The sequence below is a fragment of the Capra hircus genome, chromosome 4, assembly GCF_001704415.2.
Source record: "Capra hircus breed San Clemente chromosome 4, ASM170441v1, whole genome shotgun sequence".
NCBI classification, from domain to species: Eukaryota; Metazoa; Chordata; class Mammalia; order Artiodactyla; family Bovidae; genus Capra; species Capra hircus.
In genome coordinates, this window is record NC_030811.1 from 106,618,119 (window position 1) to 106,632,124 (window position 14,006).

Below are 14,006 nucleotides of genomic sequence, written 5' to 3' on the forward strand. Positions count from 1 at the left end.
AAGTGGGTTGGACACTTGAAATATCATTTGAGGTGTGCCTTGAAATTATTTTGGACATAGATGATTTTATTCTTCTAAGACAAGCATGCCTCTGCTTTGTCTACTAGATGGAACTACTAGATGAACAGATGGAATAAAGAATAAGAAAGAACTTTGGAAACTATTTTTCAAAATGATATTTTTAATCATATAATGAGGCACAGGCAGCCATACTAATGTAGCCTGTGAAGAAATATGATGTACGTGTTCTCAGTATTATGATCAGTGATTACAAGGGCATCATTAGACTCCATGTCACCCTGATAGTGTCAGATTAGTACACAGGGGGATTGCCATCTCCTATGCCTTGCATTTAAATTGGTGAGGTACAGTTTTGAAATTTCATAGGATTTGGACAGAGATTTTAAATGGGTTGCCTCTAGTTTCTCAATGTTTTATTCTTAATAAGTTTTCAAAATTCAGTTTAGGTGGCTTTCTCTGAGTACCTGATAATTGGTATTTGGCATCCGGATGATGAAGCACATCAGTGGTTGAAGATTAGACCAGCCAGACAGCTGAAGAAAGTTCTGTTTATGGATTTTATGGTTAGTTGATATTCTTTAACTTTGGATCTTCACAATGAGTCTGTGAAGCAAGCAAGAAGGGCCTGTTTATTGTAAACATTTTATCAAATAGAAAACTGGATCTCACAGAAAAATAAGAGGTGAAAGGGTCCAAGGTTGCTTTTGAATTGTCAGATATAGACTCGAACCCAGGTTTTTAACCTTATAATTTTTCATAATCACTTAATTCTAGTTGAATCATTTTAAATTAAAACTGTAGGTATAATAGTGGTCCGTTTTTTTGTTTGTTTTTTTAAAAGAGTTTTACTCTTCTATTTTTTCTAAATTTTATCTGTTTTTTGGCCACACTGCAAATCCCTGCGCCCTATAGTGGAGGGTGTTGGAATCTTAACCACTAGGCCACCAGTGGAATCCCTGATGGTCAGTAATTTTCATCAGGCCTTGGATTAGTCACACTACTACCACTGAATGTTTAACTTAGAGGGCTATGGTAATGAGCCCTCTTTTTTTAAAAATAGTGTGTTAATAATGCTTTTTTTGTGTTTCAAGATCTGCCTCATTTTTTAAAGGTACTTGTATCTTATCTCGCCCATGCTTAACCTTAAGTTAAATGATGGAACATTATTCACTTATTGGCAGTGAGCTGACAGTTTGCACTACTTATAGTCTACCCCAGTGGCTCAGCAGTAAAGAATCCGCTTGCCGCTGCAGGAGACTCTGGTTTGATCCTTGGGTCAGGAAGATTCCCCTGGAGGAGGAAATGGCAGTTTACTCCGGTATTCTTGCTGGGAGGAGAAATGCCATGAACAGAGGAGCCTGGCAGGCTACAGTCCATAGGGTTGCTAAAAGACAGGACTGAATACGCATGCAATCCACTCACATATATGACAGTAAGGAGTTGGGCTAGAGTTCCAGAGTTCTCTAGCTGCCTTAGTGGCTTCTGTTGCACTCCACTTTTAAATCTTGGTATGGGTCCAGACCCTGCCCTAGGTCCACTTCTTGCTTTATCCATAAATTAATAATCTCATCCCGTCTCAGGTGCTTAAAACAACAACAATCGCTCTGTGATTTGATTCTCTATTCTTGGTCTTGGCCTCTTCCTTAAGCCCCAAGCTCATATATTCAGCTGACATATATTCAAACTCAAACTCATATATTCAGCTGACAGCTGCATCACCTCTCCAGTGTCTAATGGGTATCTTAAAGATAACTTGGTGAAGAGAGAAGCCTTGATAATCTTAAACCTGATCTTTCCTCTAGTCTTCTGCATCTCAGTGGCCCCTTAGTCCCCATGCTGAAGCCAGCACTGTTAGAACTTTTCTTGAATCCTTTTTTCTCCCAGTATTCAGTCCATTGAAAAAAACTTGTCACTGTCTCCAAAGAATATCCTGTGTAGTTGTTACCATTGCTTGCCTACTAGCAGCGTCCATTTCCCTCTTCCTCTTCTAACAGATACGCATTTCCCCCTCTCAGATATCCATCCTTCATTCACAGAGACCATGTGACTCAAGGCAAGCCAACCCCAACCCCAGTTCATCTTCTGTATGAATGAATGAATGAGGGATGGACTGACTTTCCAAGTGTGAGCTAGTGAAACAATGGACCAGAGTCAAAATTGCAAAGAGGAATTCTGGCTCTTGAAATGGCACATAAAGGGAGGCTCTTCCTCTGCATATGAGTAAAGTGAAGTCGCTCAGTCGTTTCCGACTCTTTGTGACCCCGTGGACTGGAACCTACCAGGCTCCTCCTTCCATGGGATTTTCCAGGCAAGAATACTGGAGTGGGTTGCCATTTCCTTCTCCAGGGGATCTTCCCGACCCAGGGATTGAACCCAGGTCTCCCGCCTTGCAGGCAAAGGCTTTACCCTCTGAGCCACCAGGGAAGGGAGCATCTAATCTGTTGGAAGTGGCCGTCATCTAGCAACCATACCAGTTTGAGGGTTAAAGTGATTAGAAAGCCTGGAGAAAATGGTTCTTTGATGTCATTGAACCTGCTCTAGCACTAGGCTTCCTGTAAAAGAAGCCTACAAATTACCTGGACATTTAAGACATCTTAGGTTGGAGATTTGGTTTCTAATGTATGTCCAGAATCTTATCTACTTCCACTTACTAGTCTAGTCTACCACCATTGTTCACCAGGACTTACTGCAGTGGTCACCTAACTGGTCTCTGCTTCTGCTTTCTCTGCCTGACAGTCTTGTGGGGAAAACATCGTGGTCTTGTTAAAATTTAGATCATGCTACACCTTAAATACCATCAGGGGCTTCATAATTTGGCTTCTCCTTATCTCAACTTACATCACAATTTTCAGTAATGTCATATTTTGGTCACAATGAATTTTAAAAAAGCTCACCTTAGCAGAAAATGATTATACTACACGTACTTGGCTTGAACAGGGGAAGGGCCTACGAGCTGTCACCTGGAATGCTTGCCTTCATCATCCATACAAGTCAGGCCTTTCCTAGCCACTAAGTCTAAAGTTAGTTCCGTTACTCAGGAGTGTCCACTCTGCAGCTCCGTAGACTGCAGCAGGCCGGGCTTCCCTGTCTATTACTAACTCCTGGAGCTTGCTCAAATTCATGTCCATTGAGTCAGTGATGCCATCCAACCATCTCATCCTCTATCCCCTTCTCTTGCTGTCTTCAATCTTTCCAGCATCAGGGTCTTTTCTGACAAGTCAGTTCTTCGCATAAAGTGGCCAAAGTGTTGGAGCTTTTGCATCAATCCTTCTAATGAATAATCAGGACTGATTTCCTTTAGGATGGACTGGTTGGATCTCCTTGCTGTCCAAGGGAATCTCAAGAATCTTGTCCAACGCCACAGTTCAAAAGCATCAATTCTTCAGTGCTCAGCTTTCTTTATGGTCCAACTCTCACATGCATACATGTCTACTGGAAAAACCATAGCTTTGACTATATGGACTTCGTTGGCAAAGTAATGCCTCTGTTTTTTAATATGCTGTCTAGGTTGTCATAGCTTTTCTTCCAAGGAACAAGTATCTTAATTTCATGACTGCATTCACCGTCTGCAGTGATTTTGGAGCCCAAGAAAAAGTCTGTCACTGTTTGCATTGTTTCCCCATCTATTTGCCATGAATGATAGGACCTGATGCCATAATCTTCATTTTTTTGAATGTTGGGTTTTAAGCCAGTTTTTTCAGTTTCCTCTTTCACTTTCATCAAGAGGCTCTTTAGTTCTACAATAAGGGTGATGTCATCTGCATATCTGAGGTTATTGATATTTCTCTGTATATCCTGGCAATCTTGATTCCAGCTGTGTTTCATCCAGCCTGGCATTTCACATAATGTACTCTGCATATAAGTTAAATAAGCAAGGTGACAACAATATACAGCCTTGATGTACTCCTTTCCCAATTAGGAACCAGTCCGTTGGTCCATGTCTGGTTCCAATTGTTGCTTCTTGATCTGCAAACAGATTTCTCAGGAGGCAGGTCAGGTGGTCTGGTATGCCCATCTCTTTAAGAATTTTCTATAGTTTGTTGTGACCCACACAGTCAGAGGCTTTAGCATAGACAGTGAAGCAGTAGATGTTTTTCTGAATTCTCTTGCTTTTTTTGTGATCCAACTGATGTTGGCAATTTGATCTCTGGTTCCTCTGCCTTTTCTAGTTCAGTTCAGTTGCTCAGTTGAGTCCAACTTTGCGACCCTGTGAAGCACAGCACACCAGGCCTCCCTGTCCATCACCAACTCCCAGAGTTTACCCAGACTCATGTCCATTGAGTTGGTGATGCCATCCAACCATCTCATCCTCTGTTGTCCCCTTCTTCTCCAGTCCCCAATCTTTCCTAGCATCAGGGTCTTTTCAAACGAGTCAGCTCTTCGCATCAGGTGGCCAAAGTATTGGAGTTTCAGCTTCAACATCAGTCCTTCCAATGAACACCCAGGACTGATCTCCTTTAGGATGGACTGGTTGGATCTCCTTGCAGTCCAAGGGACTCTCAAGAGTCTTCTCCAACACCACAGTTCAAAAGCACCAATTCTTCTGCACTCAGCTTTCTTCACAGTCCAGCTCTCACATCCATACATGACCACTGGAAAAACCATAGCCTTGACTAGAAGGACCTCCAGTCTAAATCCAGTCTAAAGTAGTTGATCCATAAGAGGTTACCTGCTTTAAAAAAAAAAAGCTCTTCAATAATGATTTTCCATTAATGTTGCAATGAAAATGATTAGAAATGTGTGTTTTCAGAAAGTAATGGTGAACAATGACCAGAATATTGATTTGGCTTTGCTCTCTTATGTAGTTGCCTTGGGTGGGATTTCATTTTATAGTAGCTATAGTTTGAATCCACTTGTCAGGTGGAATCACTGTATTATTACTCTTTTTGTTCCACAGATGTCATGGAGTTAAATGAAGTTAATATTTCTGCCCTCTTTGTTATCCTTCGACTACTGTTTATTATTCAGGAAGTATTAGAACAGTATCAGTGATGGCAATAAGGTAGGATGACATCTTAGAGTAAGATGACTATTAGAGATAGTCTTGTGATTTTTTTTCCCCCCCATGGAGATTATAGTTGTAGGTAGGACCATGAGCTAATATGGCAGTGGTACATGGGAAATTGAAAACTCTAAATTGATATCTTCACCTGGGCCAGCACACCTTTATTTATAATGTAATATTGTGTATTTTTCCTCTTGTTGTTTTTGTCCTTTGTTTATTTTTGATCTCCTATTCTAGGTTGTGAATTCTTTAAAGATAGAACCCCTTTTGTATTCATCTTATACTTCCTTGTCTTAGTTTGGCTTCTCTCAGAAGCAGACCTAGAGATAAGGATTTGAATGTGAGTAGTTTATTACAGAAGTCATGAAAAACTGGGGGAGTAAGGAAAGAAATGGAGGGCAGCTAATAAAGAGTATTTATCAAGCAAATTACCACAGTGACCAAATAGACCTTAATTCTACCTGGGGATTTTGGGAGGCTGTTTACAACATACCTCAGTTACTTGAACCTGGAGGCTGCAGGCCAGCTATTTATCTACCAGCTCCAGTCCATCATTGGTTGAGGGTTAGTTGTTAGTTTCCCAGTAAATCATGGTTTAGCCCATGTGCATGTTGAGTAGATTTCTGGCTGCCAGGGAAAGATTTCAGGCAGAATCATAGCTGCTGACAGTTAGAAATGGGGCTGTCATCCCTGGAAATGGTAAGTGATGAAGGAATAAGGGTGGGACTTGACAACAACTGCACATCCCTCGGCTGTACCTAATGTGTCTTAAGAGATTTACTAAAAATCTTGAAAGCCATTGATTCCGATATCAGAAGAAGGATCGGCAGAATCAGCATAGACCAGGAAGTAGAGTAGAGATACTGTATCTTTTAACAGTAAGAGATAACTTTTGCCAGCCTTCTGGTTATCAGACACAAATCTTTATAATAAGTAAATAGACATTTAATTGCTACCTTCAGGAAAATACATTGCAGAAAAATTTTCATAACATTTTGCTTTGACTAAAATATGGCATCATTGAAACCCAGTAAGATTCAATAGATTGAACTGTGTTTATATTTTCAGGATTAATCTCTTGTTTAAGGTGAAATGATAAGCTTTTTTCTACATTAGTGTTAATAAGTAAATAAAGATTTTGCTTAGAATGTTTGAATTTTATGGTTGGCATTTTATGTGTAGAAACCTGTGGTCCAAGGTAATTGAAAGTATCTTCATGATTTTGATATATCTAAGTAGAGGAATGGACAGAACACTGATTTTATGAGAAGAGCAATTTTTCTTTGCTAAGGTCACTATCACTAACTACAAAGATGATTATTTGTTTATGTCATTTACTATTTGTCAGTAATTGCCCCTTTGGTAATTAAAAAATAGATAGATGCTAAATTACTTTAGCTTTGGAGACATATTTATCTTTCCTCTGAAGCAATTCTATAGAAAAAAATTATACAGGAGAAGAATGTCTTGCTGAAATTTATCAGTTATAAGCAAAATGTTAAATGCTATTGATTTATATATTGGAGAGTTTTCTTCATATTTTGCAATTTAGCTTGTTAAAATAGTAAAATGTTTTAGAAGCTAAATTTCCACTCTTTGACCCAGTAGTCTTTGTCTATATATAGTTACTAGTTGTCAATAGTGTAAGGGATTGATTTCTGTTTGATTTTATTGTTTTTCAAATTAAAATTGATTATTGATAGACTAATAAATAATCCAAGTATTTTTAAAGTCACTAGAAGAGAGCATATATGCTTTTCCTTGGGAATTTTTTTTCCCTAATTTTTCCTGTTTGAATGAAATTAGTAGTCTTGTTTTTAGAACTGTCACAGGGTACAGGTCCTGGGAGCCTGCGTGGTGTGAGGATGGAGATCCACACATCCCTCTTTGTTTCAGTCACAAGTTTTTTTACCTTTTCCGCTTTAGCCATTGGGATTCAATGTAAGATTTTACTTGGCAAAATTGATTCTGCTGCCTTTCTTCTAACGTTTGATAACAGTGATCTAGATTTTCTACAATATTGGCAGTTTCTCCTAAATACTACCAAGTAAGTTAGATTTTACTTTCTGTCCAGATTTAGGGTAGAGCCACTTCATACTGTGAAAATTATGAACATTTTTTCTAAGTTTGCTGAGTCTCTGTTATCTATATATTTGTGACTGTGATTTTAGGTCTGTAGAATTGGACAGATTCTTAAAGAGCACCTACCTCTACAATAGATGAAGATATAAACCCTAAGCAATTGTGACCTGTCCCCAAGGTCACGTTGGACAGAAGCAAGAAAAGATTCTGTTCCAATATTCTTTCCACTACATTGAATTTTCTCTTTTAGAGGTTCTATTTCATCAAGACTTTTTTTTCCCCCCAGTATATGTATGTTCTCGGTCATACCACAGGGCATGTGGAATCTTAGTTCCCTGATCAGGGATGGAAACCGTGTCCCTTGCATTGGAAGTGCAGAGTCTTAACCATTGGACTGCCAGTGAATTCCTGTGTGTGTGTGTCTGTATGTTGTTTAGTTGCTAAGTTGTGTCTGACTTTTGTAATCCCATGGATGGTAGCCCGCCAGACTCCTGTCCATGGGATTTTCTGGGCAAGAATGCTGGAGTGGGTTGCCATGTCCTTCTCCAGGGGATCTTCCCAACCCAGGGATCAAACCCATGTCTCCTGCATTGGCAGGCTGATACTTTACCACTGAATCACCTGATAAGCCCCTTGTTAAATATTAGGAAATATTAATGGCATACAGGGAAGGATGAGAGCAAATAATATTGCAGAAGAAATTTATCCATTCAAAAAATATTGAAGAGCTACCATGCATCAGGTTCAGTTCAGTTGCTCAGTAGTGTCCAACTCTTTGGGACCCCATGGATTGCAGCACACCAGGCCTCCCTGTCCATCACCAACTCCCTAAATTTACTTAAACTTATGTCCATTAAGTCAGTGATGCCATCCAACCATCTCATCCTCTGTCGTCCCCTTCTCCCACCTTCAATCTTTCCCAGCATCAGGGTTTTTCCAGCAAGTCAGTTCTTCACATCAGGTGGCCAAAGTATTGGAGTTTCAGGTTCAGCATCAGTTCTTCCAATGAATATTCAGGACTGATTTCCTTTAGGATGGACTGATTGGATCTCCTTTCAGTCCAAGAGACTCTCAAGAGTCTTCTCCAACACCACAGTTCAAAAGCATCAATTCTTTGGTGCTCAGCTTTCTTCACAGTCCAACTCTCACATCCATACATGACTACTGGAAAAACCATAACCTTGACTAGATGGACCTTTGTTGACAAAGTAATATCTCTGCTTTTTAATATGCTGTGTAGGTTGGTCATAACTTTCCTTCCAAGGAGTAAGTATCTTTTAATTTCATGGCTGTAGTCACCATCTGCAGTGATTTTTGGAGGCCCCAAAAATAAAGTCTGCCATTGTTTCCACTGTTTCCCCATCTATTTGCCATGAAGTGATGGGACCAGATGCCATGATCTTAGCTTTCTGAATGTTGAGCTTTAAGCCAACTTTTTCACTCTCCTCCTTCACTTTCATCAAGAGGCTCTTTAGTTCTTCACTTTCTGCCATAAGGGTGGTGTCATCTGCATATCTGAGGTTATTGATATTTCTCCCAGCAATCTTGATTCCAGCTTGTGCTTCCTCCAGCCCAGCATTTTTCATGCTGTACTCTGCATCTAAGTTAAATAAGCAGGGTGACAATATACAGCCTTGACATACTCCTTTTCTTATTTGGAACCAGTCTGTTGTTCCATGTCCAGTTCTAACTGTTGCTTCCTGACCTGCATACAGATTTCTCAAGAGGCATTGGGTAGCACGTTCCTTATTGAAATGAGGCTGTTAACTTACATATGAAAACTCTACATATGCTCTCTGCGGTGTGTAGTGTTCATGTAAGTTAAGTAGATGACTCCTGGCCTTGAGGGTTAAAATAATTTCTGTGTTAACACTGTATTGCACATTGATTTCATCTTGACACCTAGGATACCTTGCTCTTTGTATTGATAACATCCAGATTTTTTATAGGTAATTAACACCACCACCTCCTTACTCCATCTCTCCTCCCAACTCCTCCACCTTCAGAGGGCTAAAAATCAAAGTCATCTACCCAGTCCTAAGCAAATGGGTGAAAACATGCGGCCAGTTCTAAGCCAGTTAAACTCTTTATCCTAGGACCTTCTGTCTCAGAGAGAGACAAAGATGTCAGAATTCATTCTCTCCTGACCACAGAATAGTTCCTGTTTCTGAGATCCTTTCCTTGACAGAGCATCCAGATTCTATCCTTCTGAAGCCTGGCGTTTCAGGCTTATCTTTGATTCTCATAACTTTAATGTCCTTTCACTAAATTCCCTTGCATGCTAAGTCACTTCAGTTGTGTCAGATTCTTTGCGACCCCATGGACTGTAGCCCACCAGGCTCCTCTGCCCATGGGATTCTCTGGGCAAGAATACTGGAGTGGGTTGCCATTTCCTGCCCCAGGGGATCTTCCCTACCCAGGGATCGAATCTGTGTCTCCTGTGGCTCCTGCGTTGCAGGTAGACTCTTTACCACTGAGCCATCAGGGAAGCCAAACCTATGTTAATTAACCTATGTTAGTAAAGTTGGTTTCTAGTGCTTATAATTGTTTAACCCCAACTGATATCTTTGAACATGACAACGCAAATAGCTAGAGAAGAACAGGAGCTACGGATAGTTAAGTTCTTAGTCTCAAAGTCCAAATCCTGAGTCATTGTAGGAAGAAGTGACAATTCTAACTGCCTGAATGAACCATTTAGCTCTTTGTTACATTAACAAGCTTGATATCAGGAGAACTGTTATACAATAAAGATTATTCCCTTCTCTCACTCATCTCCCTTCTCATTTAAAGGCTGCTTCCTAAGGAGTGGCACTGGGCCTCTTAGGCCTGTGAAGCACTGTCATCCTTTTCTTCATTTTGATCTGTTAAAGTACCATCTCACCGGCCCTCTGCTGAGGGCTGTTGACTTTGTTCGCTGATTGCTTTTAGTGATTCCCTTCAGTGATTGATGAGATGACTGGACAGTAATGAAAACAGAGCTGATCCACTTTATCTTCGCAGGATTAAAGCCTGGAAACAAATCTAATTTTCTTTTATGGGGAGGGGAAATAGGAACAAAGATTTTGATCAGCGTCTTAAAGTAACATGAAAGGAGGACTGGTAGACTTCACATGGTAAAAGGAAACTTTGTAGAGGAAAGGGAACATGACTGTTAGGTTCCTAATGGAAGGAGTGGTGGTGGTCTAGTTTCCTTTCCAACAGTAAATGCCATTCACATGCTAGGCATGGTGTGCCTACTAGCTCACAGACCCTCCAGATAAATTTGTGATCCAAATTGGGAGAAAAAAGACATGTGGGAGACATAAAACAATGATGGAAAAATCAAAGAGATTAGAATGGAGCTTTTGTCAGCATAATTTGATCTTTCCCTCTCCATGATCTCTGTAAAACTGGGGAAATTAACTTGTAGGAAATTGAGATAGGTATAAAGTTCTCAAGTTCTCCTAGTCTTTCCCACCCCCCTCCCAGTGGTGATGAATATGAAGGGTTAAGTATTAAAAACTACATCGTAGCACAGAACGTTAGATATATGTACATATTCTTAAAATTCTGATCCTTTAATACTTAGAGGCAAGTTACAGGTACCCATGATTGTGTTAGGCCTTGTCATAGAAAGATGGACCATTACAAGAACATTCCTCATTTCAAATTTTGCAGCAGTAAATAGGTAGTTCAATCTATAGATAGAGAAAAGGGCAGCAGAATAGGCCAGTGCAATATCATTGCATTATTGTAATCACAGTTTACACGTCAATGACTTAGTCTCTAGGCCTCTTTTATAACTGAAGTAAGTTTGGATGTATCAGTCAGGTGCAAGGCCACTACCTGTCTCTACAATACCTCAGTGGAAATTGGAAAATGCTACCCTTTCCTGCAGTAGAATACAGCCCCCTGGCAAGTGGAACACAGGCTGGATTTCAGCTCTCCTGGTTTCTTTTGCTAGGTTCTTTTATACAAAGTTACAGCCTATATAGCTATATATAACAGCCCTGATTTGAATTTTTGGTTGCGTGCAACAGAGATTAACCCTAAATATCTTAAGCCAAAGGGGAATTTACTGGGCAGGATACCAGGGGCAGCAGGAATCTGAGAAAGTGACAAGAGTTAGGGCTTCTCTGGCATCAGGAGTTAAGGCTTCAACTCAGTAGCTTCCTGGTCCTTGGGTCCCAAGTGCTGCAATGAATTTGACCTTGGCCTGTGCGCTCTTCTTTTCTATCGCTCACTTGGGATTTACAACCCCAGGAGTGGTGTGTGATTGCCTGGACCCTGGGTATACCAGGGAGCTGGTGGAGGAAGGAGCAAGCTCCCCACTTCCTGAAATGGGAATTGGCAATGAGAGGTGGCACTTAGTGACCTCCCACTGATACTACATACCATTCAAACTATCCCCAAGGGGAGGCCTGGAGGCTATTAGGAAGGTGTGTTATATATGGAGAGAGCTGGGTGCTGGATAACTACAAAATAATATCTGGTGTAGGGCTTAGGTGATAGTATCTGATTTTTTTTGTTACCTAATAAAGTATTATCTAGACCAAGCAGTTACAAAACCGCTATAAGGACGGCCACATAAAAAGCTTGCTAACTAGAGGCACAGAGGTAGCTGGTTTTCCTGACCCAGTGTTGTAGTGCATGTCCTTGTCTCTGTGTATAGAAGTGATGGCAGAAATGGATGACCCAGAAGAGAAGAATCTCAGGTGAAAGTGTGTAGTGAAATACTCGAGAAGTAATCTTGTGAATTCATGATTCCTTTCGGGTCTTTGTTGTCTGCCTCAGAGGCCAGAAGACAATTATCTTCAAGAAAGATCCAGAATTTCTATTATCTCCTCTCTTATAGATAGAAATGCTTTTTTTTTTCCACCTTTCTTTCTGTTTTTTTTCCTTTCCTTTCTCCATCCCTCCCTTCCTCCCTCCTTACTTTCTCCTTTTCTTCATGTTCTTTCTTTTTTCTTCCCTTTTTACCTTTTCTTTCTTCTTTCTGCCATACCCATGAATAGCAAAGAAGTGTTTCTTATAATCAACAAAGTGATCTGCTGGCAGTGGGGTGAGACCATGTGTCCCTAGGCTTCTGGAAGATTCAGAGCCTTCTATGTGACCCTTCTCTGCTCCTTCCTGCTGTAGAGGATGGCTGCTGCTTTTAGACGAGGTTACCAGAATGGGAGAGAGACTGACAGTGATTCTGTTTTTCAGTTGTTACCTGTGACTCTCTGCTGATTTTTCTTTTAAACTGTGAATTTTTAATGCCCTTGAGTTTCTTGTGTGTACAAAGCCTTTTTGTAGTCAAGTCTCTGTACAAATTCCTGGCCTGGCACATAATCCAGTGGTTTTGTCTTTCTTCCAGTAATACCATTGTCCGTATTATGAAACAACAAAATTCCTGCTACTTTGTATATACTTCTTTTGATGGGTTGATGTTCATTTATTTAGAAAGAATAAAACACTGTCCTAAGACCTAGTGGTGTTCTAAGCCCTAGTTTACTGTTTTAGTGGAAAGTAAAACTTATATATTCTTATAGATTCCTTGCATATTTTACAGTCTAGTGGTGGAGACCAGGAAAAAACAAGTAGACAACTGTGTAAATATGTAATTCCAAATTATGAAGGAAATAATTTTAAAGAAAAACGGGGCTCAATAATGAAAATAGTAACAGTTGTTGTTGTTCAGTTGCTAAGCCATATCCGACTCTGCACCATGGACTGCAGCACACCAGGTTCCTCTGTCCTCCACTATCTCCTGGAATTTGCTCAAATTCACATCCATTGAGTAAGTGATGCTGGGACCTGCTTAAAAAACGATGAGTTTGAGGAAGGTAAATCATGATCTGAAAATTGACAAGGAACCTTTATACAGGTGGATGGGGAGGTAGGAGTCAAGGGTGGGGGAAGTAAGGTTGGTGTAGGGGTGGGATGTAAGTGGTATATATTATTCAAGACGGGCCAGGCTTAAGCTGTAGTGACAAGTAGTCCCCAAATCATCATAGCTGAACACTTAAGAGTTTATCTTTTGCTTACATAAAGTATGTTGTGTGAGACAGCTGTATTCTTGGTGAGTCAGGTCCATCACATGGAATCCCATCTCCACACACAGCTGCCACATTCTCCACTGAAAGGGGGGAAGGTTATATGGTACTTTTCTCCACTGTTAACAGACCATTGACCGGGTCTGAGTTGACAGCCTTACCTAAGCACACAGAGCTGGAATGCTCAGGAGGGAGTAGAGAGCTGTATATTGTTGAGCATGAATCACTTCCATCTCAGAGTCTGTGGGAGGGAGACAGGAGCTAGAACATTCTAGGCAGAGAGGGCAGCCTGGGGAAAAGTTTTGAGGTAAGATTTTGGTCAGTATACTGCAGAACTGTCGGGTTGTGAGAGATCGTGCCACTTCCTGTAGCTATGTATAAGACGCACAATTGAGGTGTGACACCATCTGCTGTTTCAGTTACCGGAGTTAATGCAAAATCATGTCTTTCATATAAAAACATGGCTTCAAAATCTTAGAGTCCTAGATGGGAAAGAGATAACTACTAATGATTACTAACATTATACTGTTAGTGATAAATATGTGCTCAGTCGTGTCCGACTGTTTGCAGCTCCATGGGATGCAATCTTATAGGCTCCTCTGTCCATGGGATTCTCCAGGCAAGAATACTGGAGTGGGTTGCCGTTTCCTCCTCCAGGGGATCTTCCCGACCCAGGGATTGAACATGGGTCTCCTGCATCTCCTGTGTCTCCTGCATTGGCAGATGGATTCCGAACCACTGAGCCACCTCATCTGCAGAATGGGAATAATAGTACTTAGAATAAACTGAGAACATGCATGTGCGATATTTGTAAATATATAAACGTATACATTTATATGAAGTATATATAAATATATATAGTTATACTGTCCAACTTGTGT